We start from the raw sequence: 17821 nt of genomic DNA on the forward strand, positions 1-17821 counted from the left end.
CTTGATCTGTCAGTTCTTTATCTTAACCACATGCAGACTGTGGGAGAATTACTTCTCCATCTGTACTATGTTATTGTCAGTTCAAAAATAATGATGAATCTTCCTGAACTGTTATCACAGTACTGCCTTATCCTGTGCTATAGCTCACAGACTTCAATAGGTGTGCTTTGTTTGACTCCAAATTCAGCTGGTACCCAATGGACTAACTGTGCTCAGAGTGGAATGTTCTGCATTTACACCAGTGCACGGGTCTTTGGTTTGTGTGTAGTATTTCTGTTCAAACAGAATGACAGCCTTGTGATTAAACAGATGGATAATTAAAATAACTGCTCAGGGAACTCCCTCCCCCCAACCCCATGTAGGCATTTGGCTTCTTTGTGTAGATGATACATATTCCACATTTCAATTCTAGAGAACTGGCAATTGAAAACGTTTGTATTTCTTCCATATTTCTTTTATCTGCTAGTGTGTTTCAGCTCTCCACAACCACTGCACAACTTCTTAACTTACAGCTCTGAATTATGCTTTCATTTTATTTCACTATTAATTTGAGAACCTACTGGAATACTATTTGAAAATATTCAGGTGTTTTTAATAAAATACTTTTAGTTATAAATGCTGAGGAGACATTTGGCACAAAATAACTTGCTTTTAGAAGATAAATATGCATTTTTACGGGAGTAGCTTGTATGATGGAATAATTTAGGTACAACAGAATTTTGGGTGACATCCAACTGCTGGTGAAGGAACTATTAGTAAAGTGCTTAAATCAATACCATTTATCTTTAACCTTCTGGGCACAACTAGTTTACAGATCTTTGGAAGAAGCAGTGGTAATTTGTAAGCCCTGTGGCATCAGCTGTTTTCTCTATCTGTTGTTCTTAATATATCCAGTAAGAATACTGCACATTAATTTATAACATTTTGTGACACTGTGAAAACAACAATACTACACAGTGAGCCTCCTGAGGAGGGCAGCACAGGGTGGAGGTGTAACCAGGGAGGAGAAACTGAGGCTAATGGTGTCCAGTCTGGAGGTGGGGAGGCACAGAGGAGCCCTCACTGCTCTCTGCAGCTCCCTGAAGCAGAGATTGGTGCCAAGCTTTGTTCCAGGGAACTGAGATCAGGACACAAAGGAATGACATGGAGCTGTGCCACTGGGGGGCCAGGGTGTGTGTAGGAAAAATGTCTTTACTATGAAGGTGGGCAAACACTTGAACATGGCTGTCATTGTTTGAGTGGCCTTTGGACAATGCCCCAGTAGCATGCTCTAACTTTTAGTTAAGTGGTCAGGAAGTTGCACTTAATGGTCTTTGTGGGCACCTTTCAACGGAACTATTCCACTCCAATTTTGTGTTCATTGATAGGCTAACAGACATTTTAGTACTGCTAGCTCTTAAACTTATCTCATAATACTTTACTTCTTCATCTTACCAGCCTTTTGATATAAGATTTCAGGTATTCTCCTTCACTGTATTCTACCCTTGGATTGCTTTTTTCCTCATCAGTTGTCATTCAGCTCTCTGAGCACTGTGGCAGACCCATATGCTGAGAGTATCTTTTTACAAATCATGAGTCAAGCTGAGTTTTGTTAAAAAGCATGACTTGGAAATCAAGACATAGAAAGTAGGGAGAGTAATTTAAAACCAGGGCATTGCCACCCTTTCCATTCTGCCACTGGAGACTAGGAGAGGCTTCTTTAAATTGTTTTTGCATGGCAAAGAACAAATATTGTATTTCAGTCTCAATACCATCTGTGTTTGGATTCCTCAAAATTGTATTTCAGAGCCTCCTCCTATCATAATAACCCAGCACCATTAAGACTTGGAATTATGTGTTGATAAGGATGTTACCTTCTTTTCAGTGGTAACTAGCTAATAATATACTTTTGGTCTGCTCTTACGTCATCTATTTCAGTGGCTTTACTCTGTACTTGTGATGGCATAACATCGTAGTAACACCCCTTATGAATTTCCAAGCAAACTAATGGGATTTCTAGTGAGGATTTCCAATGTGGATGTACAAAACTTAAAATTTTAACCTTCTCTTTTTCAGTTATGATGATCATTCTGAACTCTGAGGAAGAGAATTCCTATTTGTGCATCATTTATCTTCTCTTTCCTGTACAATCTGCACTTATTTGTAGCCTGCAAAGCCACTGTTAGCTGCTGTCACTATTATTTATTACATTCTATTACAGTCACTATTATCTATTGCAGTAGCACTGATAGCATCTGACTGATCTTGTCAATAGTTACACCATCACAGAATGCAAGAGTTGGTGAACTGAAGCATGATGATATAAACTGACAAAACAGACAAAAGGAGAATGAAATGTTACCTAGCGCAAAGATGCAGTTAGTGATACACATGGGAGAGAATGGCAGTCATGTTACTGAGTACCTCTGCTTGCTAGATGCAATTCCCTTGCAAACCTCATTTATTTCTCACTTCAAGGAATCTTCAATATGTATTTCTGTAGTGTAGGGATCTTCACTATGCCTTTTTGTTGTTGCCAAATCCTATGGCAGTAAAGCATGAAGTGCATTTAATGAATCTTATTCATTTCACCAGTAAAAGAGAAGTCTTCAATTTTTTACTTAGCTTGAGTACTATATGGAAGGAATTAACATCATGAACAGAACAGTCCAGAATCTTTTGGAGTATTTTACAGTCAGAAAAATACTTATATTACTAAACCATCCACTTTGTATTCTAATAATTCTGTTATTTAAGTCTCGCTGGAATCTGTGGTACGAGAGACCTTTCAGTTTGAAAGATTTTGTGTTTTAGTTGTCTGATTTAGTAGGTGATGTTCCTCACTCAGCTTGTAGTGAAGAGTAAAGCTGGAGTAGTGGTGGGATAGGTCAGCACTCACATTAACTAAAATCATAAAGTGCCAGTGTTGGGCATGAGACACTCACATTAACACCAGTATAACAGTATGTCCCCAAAGCTTCATTGGCATCTTGTCTCTCATTCAAAAATCCTACTCCTCTATATGAAATCAGTATTTACTCCTGGAAAGGCAGTGTTGCCTTTCAGAGTAGCAGCTGATGCAGTTACTGTGCTTAGAAGTTGGCTGAACCTTACCTTTAAAGGCTGGTGAAGTAATGACAGCTCTTGGTTTCCTATTTTGTACACTGAGCTATGTATTTATTATGATACTGGATCATACAACACCCCCAGGGATTTGCAAGATTTTGAAGTGTCTCGTTTTAGGCATTTTGATTTCTTGCAAATGCAAGAGGAATGGGAATATCTGTTGTTAATTTTCAGTAGATGTAGTAAGGCTTCTGATACAACCTCAAAAATATTCATGTGCCCGTGTAACCATCAGGAACATGTGTAGCTGTACTTTTGCCTCTGTGGTGTATACTGTTCTTTATTCTCTTTCTGTTGATGCCTTTTGCTGTTGCTTTTTCTCTCGTTTAGCAGCTAATGTTGCTTTCTTACTCAATAGGACTTTCTAGGGGTTCTTCCTCTCTAACATGAAACAGCTTCTTCAGTTACAAATAATAAAGTGCTATCATCAAATCAAAGACGTTGCTAGTGAGATTGTGTGGTTTGTGTTAACGTATGAAGGGCTGTGTCAGAGCTTTTAAAGATTTCACCCATGGAAATTTTCAGTCTCTAACAAATGTAATTTTGAAAGGAAAAAAATACCTGGCAGACTGCTACTATTACACTGTCCTGCTTCTTCAGGCAGGAGCTGTGCTGAAAGGGCATCACTATCTCTTGAGCTTTTGACTTCAACAGATGAAAACTGGTTTACATTTGGCTTATTTTCCAGGACTGTGTAAAATACTCACTTTGGTCAGCATTGTCCTTAAAACAGATCAATAATATGGTAGACCTGTGCACTGAGTGCACAGATCATATAACAGCTGCATTGTTTCTTCCAAGGACCCCTAGTACAATCCCACTGTGCAGCTATGTGACACTTGTACTGCTTTATATGGAAAACAGCATCTGAAGAAAGCGAGCTGATGCAATTTCAAAGACAAAAGCTGATATGCACTGACAGTAGAGATGTGTTTTCTGCAATTACTATCTGCAAACCTCTTTTGTGGAGGAAATAGGAATTGATCTGGAAGAATCCTTCCATCGTAATGCTATCAAAGCAAAATTGTTTGTTATCAATTTACCATTCATTCTGAAAATCATTAAACCAGTTAGAATTATTTTAAATCAGTGCAATCATCACTTCTAAATTATGGACATATAATTGTGTTTCAGTGATTCTTGAGTGGCTCTCTTAATTTTATATATAATTCTATTTAAATGTTTGGGTTTTTTTGTTTGTTTTTTTTTTTTCCCAGTGTGATTTAATATTCATGAGAAGTATCAGAAGATACAAATATTGGTTTTGTTTATTGGGCAAATAATAATGATAATAAAAAAAAGTTAAGTTACCTCATCTGTGTCCTTCAAAGGTCATGTAAAGGAACCGTCTCTGAGATGGAGAAGTACCCCCTCAAAGCTTCTGACCTTGCCATTTGCTGTAGGTGTCCAAACAAAATAACTGTCCTGTGGGGACAAAGAAGTTGTGTAGCCTTCAGACATGAGTGACCTTATAACGTGACAGCCTTGTTAACTTCTTTAGTTTAGAGCACAGTTAAGCATTTGCTTTTCCTTTTCTTGCTAAGCGCTGTACTGTCCTGGCTTATCTTGATCAATGCTATTCTTTCCTCCTTGTTTTCTCTCTTTCCTTGCCATGCTAAAGATGGATTTACAAGGCTCACTGAATTGGCAATGAGGTATAAAAACATGCACCTTTTGTGCTTAGTTCAGGCTTGTTCTAAGTAAAAATATTTAGATTTTAAATGATGAGGGTTGGTATTCTCAGCCTTACTTTTGGCTTTAGTGGACCCGATTCAATTTGCCACACCTGATGAAAACTGTAATAGGAGATGGAGACAAATTATGGAATTGGCATTTGGGAATGAATTCAGAGTTCTCTCACTTTCTGTGCCAGTGAAAGGTGTTCACTTGGGATTCTGCAATTTGTTTTTTGAACAGATGATGCAAAGAACTTCACCTCTTAATTCTGTGGAAGTTGTTAGTACTTATGAACAGATTATGTGAATTGATTCCCGCTGTTGTTGTGTTTTGTTTGTTTGTTTGTTTTGCTTTGTTCTTCATTCTCTGAGTAAACTAAGCAAGTTAGCCTTAAATCTCAGATATGTCTTGATACAATTAGTGCAGGCAGAGGATGCTGCCAATAATATACATGAAAGACTAAACAAGCCTGTAGATAATAAACACTGCTCTCTTTTCATAATTTGAATTGGACTGATTTGGTCCAAAATGTCTTTTGCTCAGCCTTAGATACAAGTTAGAGAGCACTCCCTGGAACAATCTATCCCTGTTTACAAAACCTGGACCCCATGGAGGAGGTGTCTCATATATCCAAATTAGAATCCTGTCCAACACTTCTCTGTTTCAGAAACCTGGCTTCAGAAGAGTATGTCTCTTTCTTAGCTACATCTTTGGACAGGAAGAACATTTATTATCCACTGTGTTCTCCTGTCATCAATAAGAAAAAGGTTCTTGGACTTCTGTTTAATGCATGCATGTATAAAAAATCTCTTATAAAAATCTTAGGCAGATTACATTTCCATACTAATACAAAGCAGACTTTAAATATGTGAATGTTCAAGGGCTGCTTTGAAAGTAATGCCTCCTTTTTTATTGTGTTGGCCCACAGCATCAGAGGCAGACAGTGGTGGTATGGCAGTAGAGACTGAACCTTCCTGCCCATATTCTGTTATGTTTTGTTGCTGTGTGACCCGCAGCAGAGGGGCAGACTTCTGACATAAATGGAGTCTGACATGGAAGTGCGAATGGAGCAAAGATGTGTCATTGAATTCCACAATGCAGAAAAAATGGCACCCATTGACATTAATTGACTTTTGCTGAATGTTTCTAGAGACTTGACACTAGGTGTGAGTATGGTGAGGGGGTGGTGCGTTGGTGACAGTGACATGAGAAACAGGCCATGTGCCAGAAGGCCATGCAGATTTTTACAAGTGCAGCATGAAGGCTTTGTTCATTGCTGGCAAAAATGCATAACTAACTGGCTGTGCTGAAAATGAGTGTTTTGTAGCTGAGAATTTGCTCTATCAAACAGCGTTATTGTGTATCTGTTGTAGTTTCCATAGAAATAAGTAGGAGTCATTGCATTTGGAGCAACCTGTGTATAATTGTAACCAGATTACATTTCTCTCTCTCTCTCTCTCTTTTTTTTTTTTTTTTTAATCCAAAATGCATCTGAAATAAATGGATAAAGAAATTAAATGATGTCTATGTGCTACCTCCTCCTTCTTCTCATTCTTAGTAGCAGCAACTATGGTGCTTAAAAGTGTATGAGTCTGAATGGTAAATCCTTGAAGAGCATCCTTGTCTTAGTCTCTATTTCCTTTTTTTCTTCTGCCTTTTATTGTTTTTTGTGTTCTCCTTTTTCACTGTTAATTGGAGCCTAATAGAATAAATTGCTGGCTGCAGCAGCTTGTGTAAAGCAGCAAAGATGTCTGGGATGGCTAACCCGGAAGAGCCCTGCTTTATGATTGGTGCCATTGGAGTAGTTGCTTAGAGGCACATTCCGATTTTCTGCAGACTGTTCTACAGCCACTCAGCAAAAGAAATTTGGGTTACTGCTATGATGTGTAATAATTAAAATCTGAGAAACTGTTACTTTCTATGCACAGTTTTGCTAAAGTCCTAGTGTGGAAGTTCATTGTCTCCCTTGGTTCTTCTCTTTCGGGCCATTTAGTCTTTTGTTTGTTTGTTTGTTTTTTTATGTGTTCACCCTACCCTGAAAGATGTTAAAATCAGGCTGCTCTAAAATGAAGAGAGATTTAGTCATGGTGTCTATTAATTTCTTAGGCTGTTTACTTGAATTATGCTCCCTACCCCCAGCTCCCCTCTTTTTTTCTTCTTTACAGCTTTTTCTTCCTCTTTGCAAGCTCTGGGTGAGGGGAAGGCTGAGGCAGGGTCTTGCTGAACATGAGCTGCTGGTGGAACCCTGCGGGGCTGGTTGCTGCCAGGGGCAGGAAATGGAACACATGCCTTTCACCAAGGCAAATTCCTTTTTCTAATCAGATCAGCAGTCATGCAGGGAGAAGTGGCACTGACAAAATGTCAAATTGTGCACATGAGTTCCAACTGCAGCTATGGATGGATGTCTGACAGAGGGGAAACAGTCATGGTCAAAATTGTGTTGTACATCATGATTAGAGCTGTAAGGAGCAATTCATTTACCCCAGATAGTGGCAAGTGTTAAGACTGTGAGAACCTGACCCAAGCTTTCCAATGGAAAGTTAAATTGAACTTAATCATCAACTTCAACTTATTGTGTTTCTTGTCATAATGTATCACTGTCTTGATATAGTGATTCTGCAAGCCTTTCACTGGAATGCTGCTAAATTTTAAATAAATCAACTATATGGATAACTTTTCAAATTTATTACTGTACCATATTTGTGTATGCATATATACATATGCATGTATATATGTAGTATTTTTCCTCACCTTGACCTCATTCCAAATAATAGTTACAGCCTTTTTTTTGATGATGATTTTCCTATTGGTGTTTAGCGATAGAGTTCGCTGTTCATATAATGCTAAAAGAAAAGCTGAGAAGTCCTTATAGCTGTCTTTGGTATGCCTTGCATGCAGCTCTGGCTGCTGCATGCTGTAGCACTGCAGTTCTTTTTTCTTCTGCAAAGAATTTATAACACACTCTTTCCTGGATTCCACACTTTACTTATTTTAAATAGAAGATGAAAGACACAGGAATTTGTCCTAGATTGGCTTCTTCAAATGAAAAGGATTGGGAGTGCATTTCTGTCCCTTCAGACTGCAGGAATTCTGGGATAAAAGTTTTAGAGCAAAAGCACCACAGTGTCATAGCTGGGATTCAGTTCTGTTCTGTGGACCCATGCTGTAAGGTGCGAATTGCAGGTGCAAAGCTCAGAATAACTTAAGAAAGAGCACAGAAGCAGATTTTTAAGAAAATACACTATTAGACTATAGATCTTTGGTCTTGATACTTGAGCATTTAACTTCTTTTAGCAAAACTTAATATTTCCATCAAACGAAGACAAGTTACAAGAAAATTCTTGAAGGAAGAATGTTTTAAAAATTTAACTGTGAAGCTCAGAAGTAAATGCTGATAAAAAATGTGAAGAATTGTGATGTCTTCAAGTCTGCCCTATGCAAAGAAGGAAGGAAAAGATTGTCTCTTAAACAGTAGTGATACAAACAGGATTGCTTATCTGTCTGTGAAGGAATGGGGAGTGAATATTACTAAAACTGCTTCTATTTAATTTGTACAAAATTTTGTTGTTTAAATGAAAAATGAAGTACCTTTTCTTAAATTAATTTGTGGAGCTCTCTGCTGCAGGGAACTGCTGAAGACAAAGCATTGTAATACCTTGTAAAATGCTGTTTTGTTTTGTCAGTGGACAAAAGATAGGTGAGGAAATGGGCTTGAAATCTATGACAAAGCATAAACTGATTATGGCAGAATTTGTTGTTTGAAGGACCAGTTCATAACTGCCCATTGTATTTTTATGTGCACCAGCCTAATGTAAGCCATGCAGTTGCTGTCGAGGAGAGGATGGTGTTCCGCCCTGGTTCCAAAAATATCATCACTGAGGTGGTGTGTGTGTGTTTGTTTCTGGTGAAACCACCTTCTTGTGTTGATGTTTCAGTTCATCTTTTGTCTCCAGTTCTTTTATTTGCCTGTCCTTGACAATGCTAGTTTTAGGTCTTTCTGAAACACTACAAGTTTTTTTCTATAAATGTTTTAAGACTTAAGATGTCACCATTTAGCATTTCTTGTCTGATATTCATGATCCTAGTAGGTACTGGCAAATACGGCTGTGAATAGCAAATACAAATCTTTGCATTTCTTTTCAGACCAAGCACAGTCTTAATTAGAACCAAAAACATGGAAATTCTAGATTGCAGCTGAGGGTACTTTCCATTGCATCTTAATGCTGCAGGCGTAAGGATGGGCTGCTGGAATAGCTAAATGTATACTTGACAGAATCCTATTTGTGGGCTCTGATAGTTGAGATCAGGTTGATAGCTAATTATTTCCAGTGTCAGTGATGGCTAACTCTAAAAATGATGTAGTTTGCTGATTGTATCACAGCCATAAACCCTGAGAATACATCATATTGACAGCACTTATTATTACCCTTTTTCTAAAATACGTCCATGACAATTGACTGTCTACATTTTAATAGCTCTGTTTTGCATCACTTGGAAAGTGAACTCATTATTGATCAAGCAAAGGTACCCAAATAAGTACATGATGGTATGTTCCAATCCACTGAAATATATACATTATGCATAATTGTATTGATTTGCTACTGATAAAAACAGTATGTTAAAGTACTCTGCTGTAGTACTTTCAGCCCCAACTAGCTCCTCAGGTTATCCTTGTACCCCCAGTAGCTCCCTGGACTGGTGTAGAGATGGCCTGAAGGAGAATCCTGACTTGGCGATGAAAGATATTTTTCAGACAACAACTTACCTGTTAAATCTTTTCTTTTAATGCTATAAAAATTTTGGAGTCTGACACTTAACAAATACATATTATCTGTTTTTCTTTAAATACATAGTCAAACCACATACCTGATATCTGATGGCTTGGGGTATGTCTATTAGTTCAGGAGTAGATTATTTTCATTATTTGCTTTCCTTCCTCTATCTCCAGGCAGAATAAATCTAAATTCAAATTTTAGAGAGACTGGGGCCAGGCATCAAGAGAGGCTCAGCTCAGTGTGCCAAGATTCATCCCAAAGCGATTTTTACAGCTGCATGTTAAATCTCTCTCTGGAATAGAGATTTGAACCACCCATTAACAACAGAACTGCTGGGTACTGCTAGGATATTGGAGGTTGCTGAGAATTGCAGTTCGAGTGAAACTGTCTGCACAACTTTAAAAGAAGATGTCAAGTGCAGACCCTCTATCCATGGGGGAAAAAAAGTCTTATTGATCCATTTAGCTGGTAACAGATACAAATCAAACCAATCGCGTATTCTCTAGCATTCAAGTTAGATAAATGTCAGGAGCTGCAATTGATCTAGAGTTCCCTGCAAAACTTCATGGCCATATAATGTTGTAGGCTAGTGAACTCTGCAAGAAGCAGTGACATTCTGTAGAGTGATTTTTGTCATGTTTTCTGTGAGAAAACACATTGATAGTAACCTGCGCCAAGAATGAGTTTTAAAGCATATGGCACCAGTGAGAGCCAGAGGAACTGGGCAGAATTCGTCAGGTTTTTTGAGAACAAATGATAGAATTGCGTTGTTCTGATACAGGATTTGGTCAGTTGGATTCACTCATTTTCCTACATGCACTTTTCTATAACACATTAGTTATCTTCAGTTATCTGTGGGCTTTCTTTGAGATGCTGTTACAAGAAAGATTACAACTGCAGTGAACAGGTTTTTCCATGTAGTCTGTTAACTGTGCTTTAACAAATGGTTATTGCCTCGTTCTTCTTTCTGGGGGAAGGAAGCAGATAACTGCCTACACTGACATCTCCTAATTACCTGGGTAACCTGTCTACATGGCTGAGTCTGTCTAGAAAAGAATAACAACTAATTCCACTACAATGAAATACAGAGCCGCTATTGCCTTGAGGCTTAGCCTATATGGCTGAGTCCTGCTAAAGGTGACTGCACAGCTTGCACAGAACTGGATTCAAACCTTTTGCAGCAGAATTTATTAATCACAGTTCCCATCATCTGAGGCAGGCCAAAAAACACCTCAGGAATTTCAGAGACTTGGTTATTATTGATAGCAATGTAAGGTCTGTATTGATTACCATGACAGCATATTTGTTGATTCATGGAGAGAGGCTCCTTAACATCCAGTGCACAACATCATGCAATGTCAAATTTATGAAGATGGATTTTACCAAAAAGTGTCACAAAAACATCTTGGCATCTACCCAATATTTTTTAACAAGTGGGAGTATTTAAAAAGAAATAAAGATTAGGATACAAATAATTAGAACAGGAAACTGATCCACCAGTACAGGTCAGTATTCACATGCTTTGAGTTATTTGAAATTACTAACTCATAAACATGTAGTTTAGGCAATAAAGTGAGCAAAAAAGGTGGATTTTTACATTCAAAAATCAAAAAATATAAATTTAGAATGCTTTCAGTAGGAGGTTGTATGTATGTTGTTTGCATAAATTTGATTTTGTTTATAATAGAAAACTGGTCAAGAATGTATCCAAGATAACCTTTTATAGTAAAGATCTTGTTCTGCACCAAAAAACCCATATCACAATGTCATTATCTATGATACTGTGACCCAGCAGTATAGCAAAAACTTCAGACAAAGAAGCCAAGAATGAGGTATGAGAAATAGACATAGCAAGTGTAATGGGATGGGTATTATTTTTGCCTCTGCAACTGTGAAAGCGTGGTTGCTGCAGATAAATGAAGCGAACATGCAGCTCATACTGTCTCTGAGGAACACAAGGCAGATGGAATCTGCTGGTTCCTCTGCGGTCCAGTGGTTTGACCAAACTGATCTAATCTGTGTCCTGGAAGAAGAATGGGAATTTTGTAGCCACAGATGAAGGATAATTAAAAAAAAGTTAAAGAGAGAATAAGTGGGGCAAAGCTTCACTGTTTTTTTAACTTGAGGAACCTGCATATCAACATGGAAAAAAACTGGCATGATATATAATGAGAATATTGCATGATACTATGCATGATATATAATGAGATATAAACTATGCATGATATATAATGAGAAGATAAACTGAGGTACTATCCCGTAAGCTTTTGTGAAATGTATATGAAATGTTTGTCACTGCAGTTTCAAAGCTGGCTGTTCAGTTTTTCATGTATCAAACTGTAGTAAACCAGGAGCAGGAAGGGAAAAACCCTTGAATATTTTTGCATTGAACATATTTATTAATTCTGCTTTTGCCTTTGATGGTTTTCCACTGGATAATGTAGCCCTGTGTATGACAAAATGCTGGTAGTCATATGGAATGAATATAATTAACACTTAGCGAAATCCATATATGACCAAAATTTCTTTGGTAACTGGAGGAAAGATGAAGGACTGAATGAACGTATATGACCACTAAAGAATTTCTCGGTGTTCATTTTTCCCAACATAAAATGCTTCAAGCTTAGCTGAGTACAAGAAAAGTCAACATGAAGAAGCCTAGAGGTTTTCTCTGAAGGATTTCATCATGTGTGAATGACTGCAACAATTGTTTGTAGTGCAGAGTGCCCTCCTATTCCCTCTATCTGCTCATGGAATGATGGCAAGCTGAGAATGTTGTGATTGTGTGCTAGGCTCATCCCATTCTCACACCTTTGACATCCTATTCAAAAATTGATGTGAAATCTTTTCTTGCCCAAGGAAAAGGCTGTGTTTAGCAATACAAGACATTGTGTTTTGTTATTTTTTTTAATGATAAATACTCAGTAAATGCCTATGAACTGAGGCTGAAGAGGCTGCATAATGTTGGTTGGCATATCTATACGGGTTACATATAAAACCAGTCAATGCTAAGGTGTACAGAGAAGGGAAAATATTTTTATGTGGACAAGAAGAACTGGACAGGTTTCTTGAAAGTATTGCAAGTCTTCTAAAAGATCTTATCTCCATAATGTCTTTGGTAATCAGTCCTTCGTTGTCCTTTGATTTTTTTCCCTCCTCTGAATTTTTTTTTTTTAATTTTTATTTATTTATATATATATTTTTTGAAACAAACAAATTAGATATTAAATAAGAACTGGGAGGATTAAATGCTCTGGTACCCCAAAGCAAAAAGAGATCATTCTCAATCTGTCTAATCTTTTGAGAGTGGAAAAGGCCTTAAAGCGAAGTCCTTTGCTCTGAGCACTTTCAAATCTTACTGATAGCTGAATACATTCATACTGCTAACCCATATGCAGCTGTTTGTTCTTGGCCTCAGAGCTTTCTACTTTCTTGCAGTAAAATGAACAAATTTATCTGAAGATTTTTACATGTTTTCTTAAAGACCCAGTCTTGAATTATTTTTATGAATGTTTGTTCCTGAGTTGTGGGGCTGTAATCAACAAATTAGATGTGGAGAATATCTGAAAAATTCCATCAGAAGTTTCTCAAATAGTGGATGTCTATATAAATGAATGACTTGCTTCTGCCCTGAAGACGCTTTTATCTTTAAACTATATTATTTAAATTATCCCTTTTTTGTCCTGAAAATAACTGCTAATAGTATCACTACCAGGGTATACTTAGTGAAAATTCTTTCTGAGATGGTGGTCAGAGCTTAGATTTCTTTTTGAAGCAAATTCTTGCCTAGCGATGCTGGTTTCATGCTCTTTCAGCACAGAACTGGAAAGAAACGGCTTAGGACTTGAAATTACAAATGTTTGCACCCTTCCCAACCGCACCCCAAAGCCACCAAGTCTGATATGAAAAATCAGAGCAAACCTCTATTCATGAGATACTACTACCCTCTCTTGAGCTCTTTCATTCCCTGATTCCTTATACAAATCAATGTAGGCTTTTATTGCCATTTAATAATATATGGTATTTTGTTTGCCTACCTGACACTTTTATTAACTTTACTCATATGCGTATGCACATATGTTTCTCCAGGCCTTATTTCTCCCCAGCTCACCCTCCCTTCTCTTCAGGGGAGAGGAGGGGGAAGAAAAAGTGCAGCTTTATTTGAAGAGAATTTGTCCCTAATCTGTTGCAGCTGTAGGGGACCGTTTGGCCAATTAAAGAGAATGGGCTTTGGCTCCTTCCCAAATGAGGTGACCACATGTTACACTTGGATTGGTCACCTCAGGGGAACGGTGGGTCACAGGGGCATCTGTTTGTCATTTCCTCTCTGATCAGCATGAAGCAAGCAAGAAGGGAAATGTATATGTTTTATCTCGTGGCTTGTCCTGCAGCATCAAAAGGTCTAGTAGCTTCTAATCCAGACAGGAGAGTTTCCTAGAATGTGATGTGGTCTAGGATTCAGGAATTAAAGCTATTTATTTGCTTTGCTAAGTTTTGACGTGGTGTTAATTTATTTCTATCTCTGTCCTACAAAGGAGACAGAAATGTGAAGGCTCTAGTAACATAAAGGAATTATGACAGGTTTATACTGGTTTAAGTGATTTCAGAGGTTTTCTCAAAGATAGGAAATAAACCCCCTTTAAACAAGGCCATAGCCACCTTCTGTTGTAAACAATCAAAAAAGTCAGGTGCTATTCGTAGGCAATAGACGTCTGATATAAATATACAGACAGCATGATCTTCAGTGTCTCAAATGGGTGATGTAATCTCACACTCAGCAGGGAATGTAGGCTATGAATTATGAATTATTTTATGAGTTGATCTGTAGTTTAGAAAGCTTCTGAGATGTGTATGTACCCAGGGCTGTAATACAGGCTACTGGAGCCATTGCAGTGAGGTTGTCCTCTAAATAAATAAATAAATCAGAAACATCTGGTTTCAACTAAACTCAGGTACTAATAAACTAATGCTCATCATGAAAGGGGGAATGCTTCAATCAGCTAGCTAGGTCAGTGAACTCATTTTCCTCTCAATGTGCCTGACCCACCATTTTCAAACTTGTGGTTACCATAAACTGATTATTTAGTTTGGTTAATGAAGTTGTGTCACTGAGAAAAAGATTTTGTTTTTATTTGAAGCTTTGATCTTCTTCAGTACAATGAATTTTGAGTTGTAATGTTTCCATTCTAGGTACTGAGCATTACAGAACAAGTTTCTTCATGGCAGCTGAACTGATATATGTATTTTCTTAGCTGAGGCGAGTGAGGCTGGTGTTAAAGGGGCTGTGAGCCTCACTCAGAATTGTTTGAGGGAAGGTGAGTGCCCATGGTGCAGCTGATGAACCATGGTAACCTCCTTACAAGCCTCACTCTTGATCAGAGGCTGGAAAGGAAGCCACAACCTTGATCACCACACAGTGGAACAAAGCAGTTTGTGCTATGGCCTCAGGTTATGGACTAGTATCAAACCTGGCAACAGCTTTGTTGGGGGAGAATTCAGAAGTGAGGTGCATGTTGAATTATGGATACACATTATTTTTGAAGTGGGGACTTAGATCATAAATAGTTACTCTAGTCCCAAAAGCATACCTCTTAAATTTTTTTGTAGTGAAATAAGAAAGACCAAGTTTTAATTTCCCTCTGGCTTTATTAGCTCCCTTCCTGTTTCCCCCCAACAGAATTTTGTTTCATTTTTCTGTAAGCTGTTCTCATCTGAAACGTAAAACCGAGGGCAAGCCTGCCATCACCACAATGACACAGCCCTGCCTCAAATTCAACCAGTCATCCCTGTCCATTATTGTGTTCTCCTTCTGTCATGCACTTAATTCTCCAAACTATGTTGTGTACAACAGATTTGTCTGAAGAACTGTATGATTTTAGTATCCGTGATTTAGTATTCAATGATTTTCTAGTATCTATACATTGTCCATTAGCTTTTTGGTTTGCTATTTTTCTTCTGTAACTCACTGTAAATGTCGTAGAACACCCGTGCAGCAAAACTGAAAGTCAGTGTGGTTAGTTCATATTTATTAAAAGCCTCTGAGTCTGAAAGGAAGAAGGGGTAAAATTTAGCTGTAGTCAGTATCTTTTTCTTCTTTCTTTGGACTCCAAGTCCATTATTCCAGTGCTAGGGAAAAAAAAAACAACAACAAACACACTCACAAAAAAAACAGCTGCTGCAAAAAATTCTATTTGGACACTTTTCAAGAAGTCTTAGAGAGCTGAATTGCCAGTCTTTTAGAAATATGGTAGCTTTTTGTCCCCTAAAACTGAAGCTGAGACAATCAAAGGTTTTCCTTTACAGGCATTCAGATTTTGAGATGAATTAAGAATGAAAAGATCAGTCCTTCATTAAATTTGAAACAGTTCATCTCAAAACTGCCAATTGTGACCCACCACTGAATTTCCAGCCTAGCACCTTGTTCCATGGTGAACTGAACTGGGCCTGAGTAATTGTAAATGGTGAGAAAGGCTTTCTTATCAGGATCTGCCCATGTCAGTCTCCAGTGTTTAAGAATCCATAAGACAGAAAATATCAGTGCTCTTTTCAGGTACTGAAGAGATAAAAACAAAGAAAACAAAACCACAAAAATCTCAAAACAAAGATACCATGTGGCTACGTGGACAAAGTTAGACCACCGAAGAGAAATTGTTTTGGTGATCCAGATCATTTTATTTTCCTTACTGTAGAAAAGTTCAATCTTCTGTTAATATTATTCAGTAACGTGGTATTTTTATCTCATAAAACTACAAACTGTAATGTAGGTTGGAAGTATGGTTGAATGCTGGTTCAGTTCAAATATGTATATCATAAGCTTGTTTAGGGAGACAAACAAATGCAAAATCCGTAACACTGGCTTAATATTTATAGTTTGTTTGCACGAGAACTCTAGTGAGTGTGCACTGTTTGTTTAGACAAGTGCTACTGGATTTCAGAACTGGCCCTGCAGGTCAGAGTCAACACTGGGCAAGCACTGCTGGAACATGTTTCAGAAATTTTCTAGCCAGGATTACAAGTCAGGATTTTCCAAAGTGAAAAAACAAGGATGTCACTGTTGTCTTAATTTCATGTTTTGTATTTGAAATATTGTGATAACTTCTCAGCATCTTTGCTTAATGTTCTTTCTGCAAAGTAAGGTACATTCATCTTCTCTGCAATGCGTACAAAAATAAGTATCCCTAAACTGGCAGGTTTATAGTGTCAGTAACTAAGTCTCACAGTCTTTTTGAAGATTATTTTCTCTGTTTTCTCTAGGTGAGACAGTGGTTTGTCAGCAGCTACGGGGAGAATCAACATTCTTGGAGATAAATCTGGTGAGTTGAACTTGTAATTATTTTTTTTTTACCTTTATTTTAATGATTTGAAAGTTGACAGTATTTGAATAATAAGTTAATTGTATGCAAGTACATTTGTTGAATTCCAGAAAACTGGAAGGCTATCCATAAAAGATACTGGAATTTGATTTAGAGGATGGCATCTGAGATGATGTTGTAGGAAATAAGCTGGAAGGAAACATGGCTTGGTGACTCGGGTGGATGATTTTCAGTCCTTCTTGGCTTTCACATGCAGGACATGGGCTTTAGGTTATTTGAGCAAGGGGAGGTGCATGTTGGTAAGAACTTACATAAAATCATTTATCATGGACTCAGATATTGACAAGCTTGTCTCAAGTTTTGATATCATCACAGTTCTTCTGGATGTGATCAAGGTATTCAATGCAGATTTCCGCAAATGTGTTTATACATCAGGCATCTAAAATCACCATTGCTACCACCCTCTGCTCACCATAACTCATCCTTCCCCAATGAAATAAACAATCCAAAGAACTCCATCACCACCAGAAGGATTCACTTTTTTCTAATCCAATTCTGTTGCAATTAAATTCAAAATATACTTCAATTATACAAGTAATCCCTGACCTTGTAAATTCACATTGCTTCCAGGAATAGATTAGGTGCTGCTTCATCTGAATTTCATGACTGTTTGCAGTCTGAAATGTGCTTTAAAACAAACAAACAACAGCAACAAAAAAAGCAACCAAGTATCCAGATTGGCATATTTAATATCAGTATATTTTAGTATCAATACCTCTCTGTTCTAATGGACATGTTCTCCTGCCAGGATGATCTTTGCCTTTTACTGAGCATTTCCTTTTTTTAAATTGTGTGAGAAAGGAGCAGGATAATACCCAATTATCTGTACAGATAGATTCTATACTTCCATAGAGCCTCATGAAAGGTTTGTTTTTCCAGAGTAATTGCAGA

The 17821-nt window shown here is 37.6% G+C and overlaps 1 long non-coding RNA gene across 1 annotated transcript in view; it reads left to right on the forward strand.

Moving 5' to 3' along the window:
• Positions 1-17821, forward strand: part of LOC146758842 (uncharacterized) — a 210120-nt gene that overhangs the window by 188577 nt on the left and 3722 nt on the right. The window contains exon 4 of the long non-coding RNA XR_014933521.1: positions 16812-16870. This is a non-coding gene — a long non-coding RNA (uncharacterized LOC146758842). The remainder of the gene's footprint in view (positions 1-16811; positions 16871-17821) is intronic.

This window comes from Coturnix japonica, chromosome 12 (assembly GCF_054131305.1).
Source record: "Coturnix japonica strain WE chromosome 12, WE-NBRP24, whole genome shotgun sequence".
Classification (NCBI taxonomy): Eukaryota; Metazoa; Chordata; class Aves; order Galliformes; family Phasianidae; genus Coturnix; species Coturnix japonica.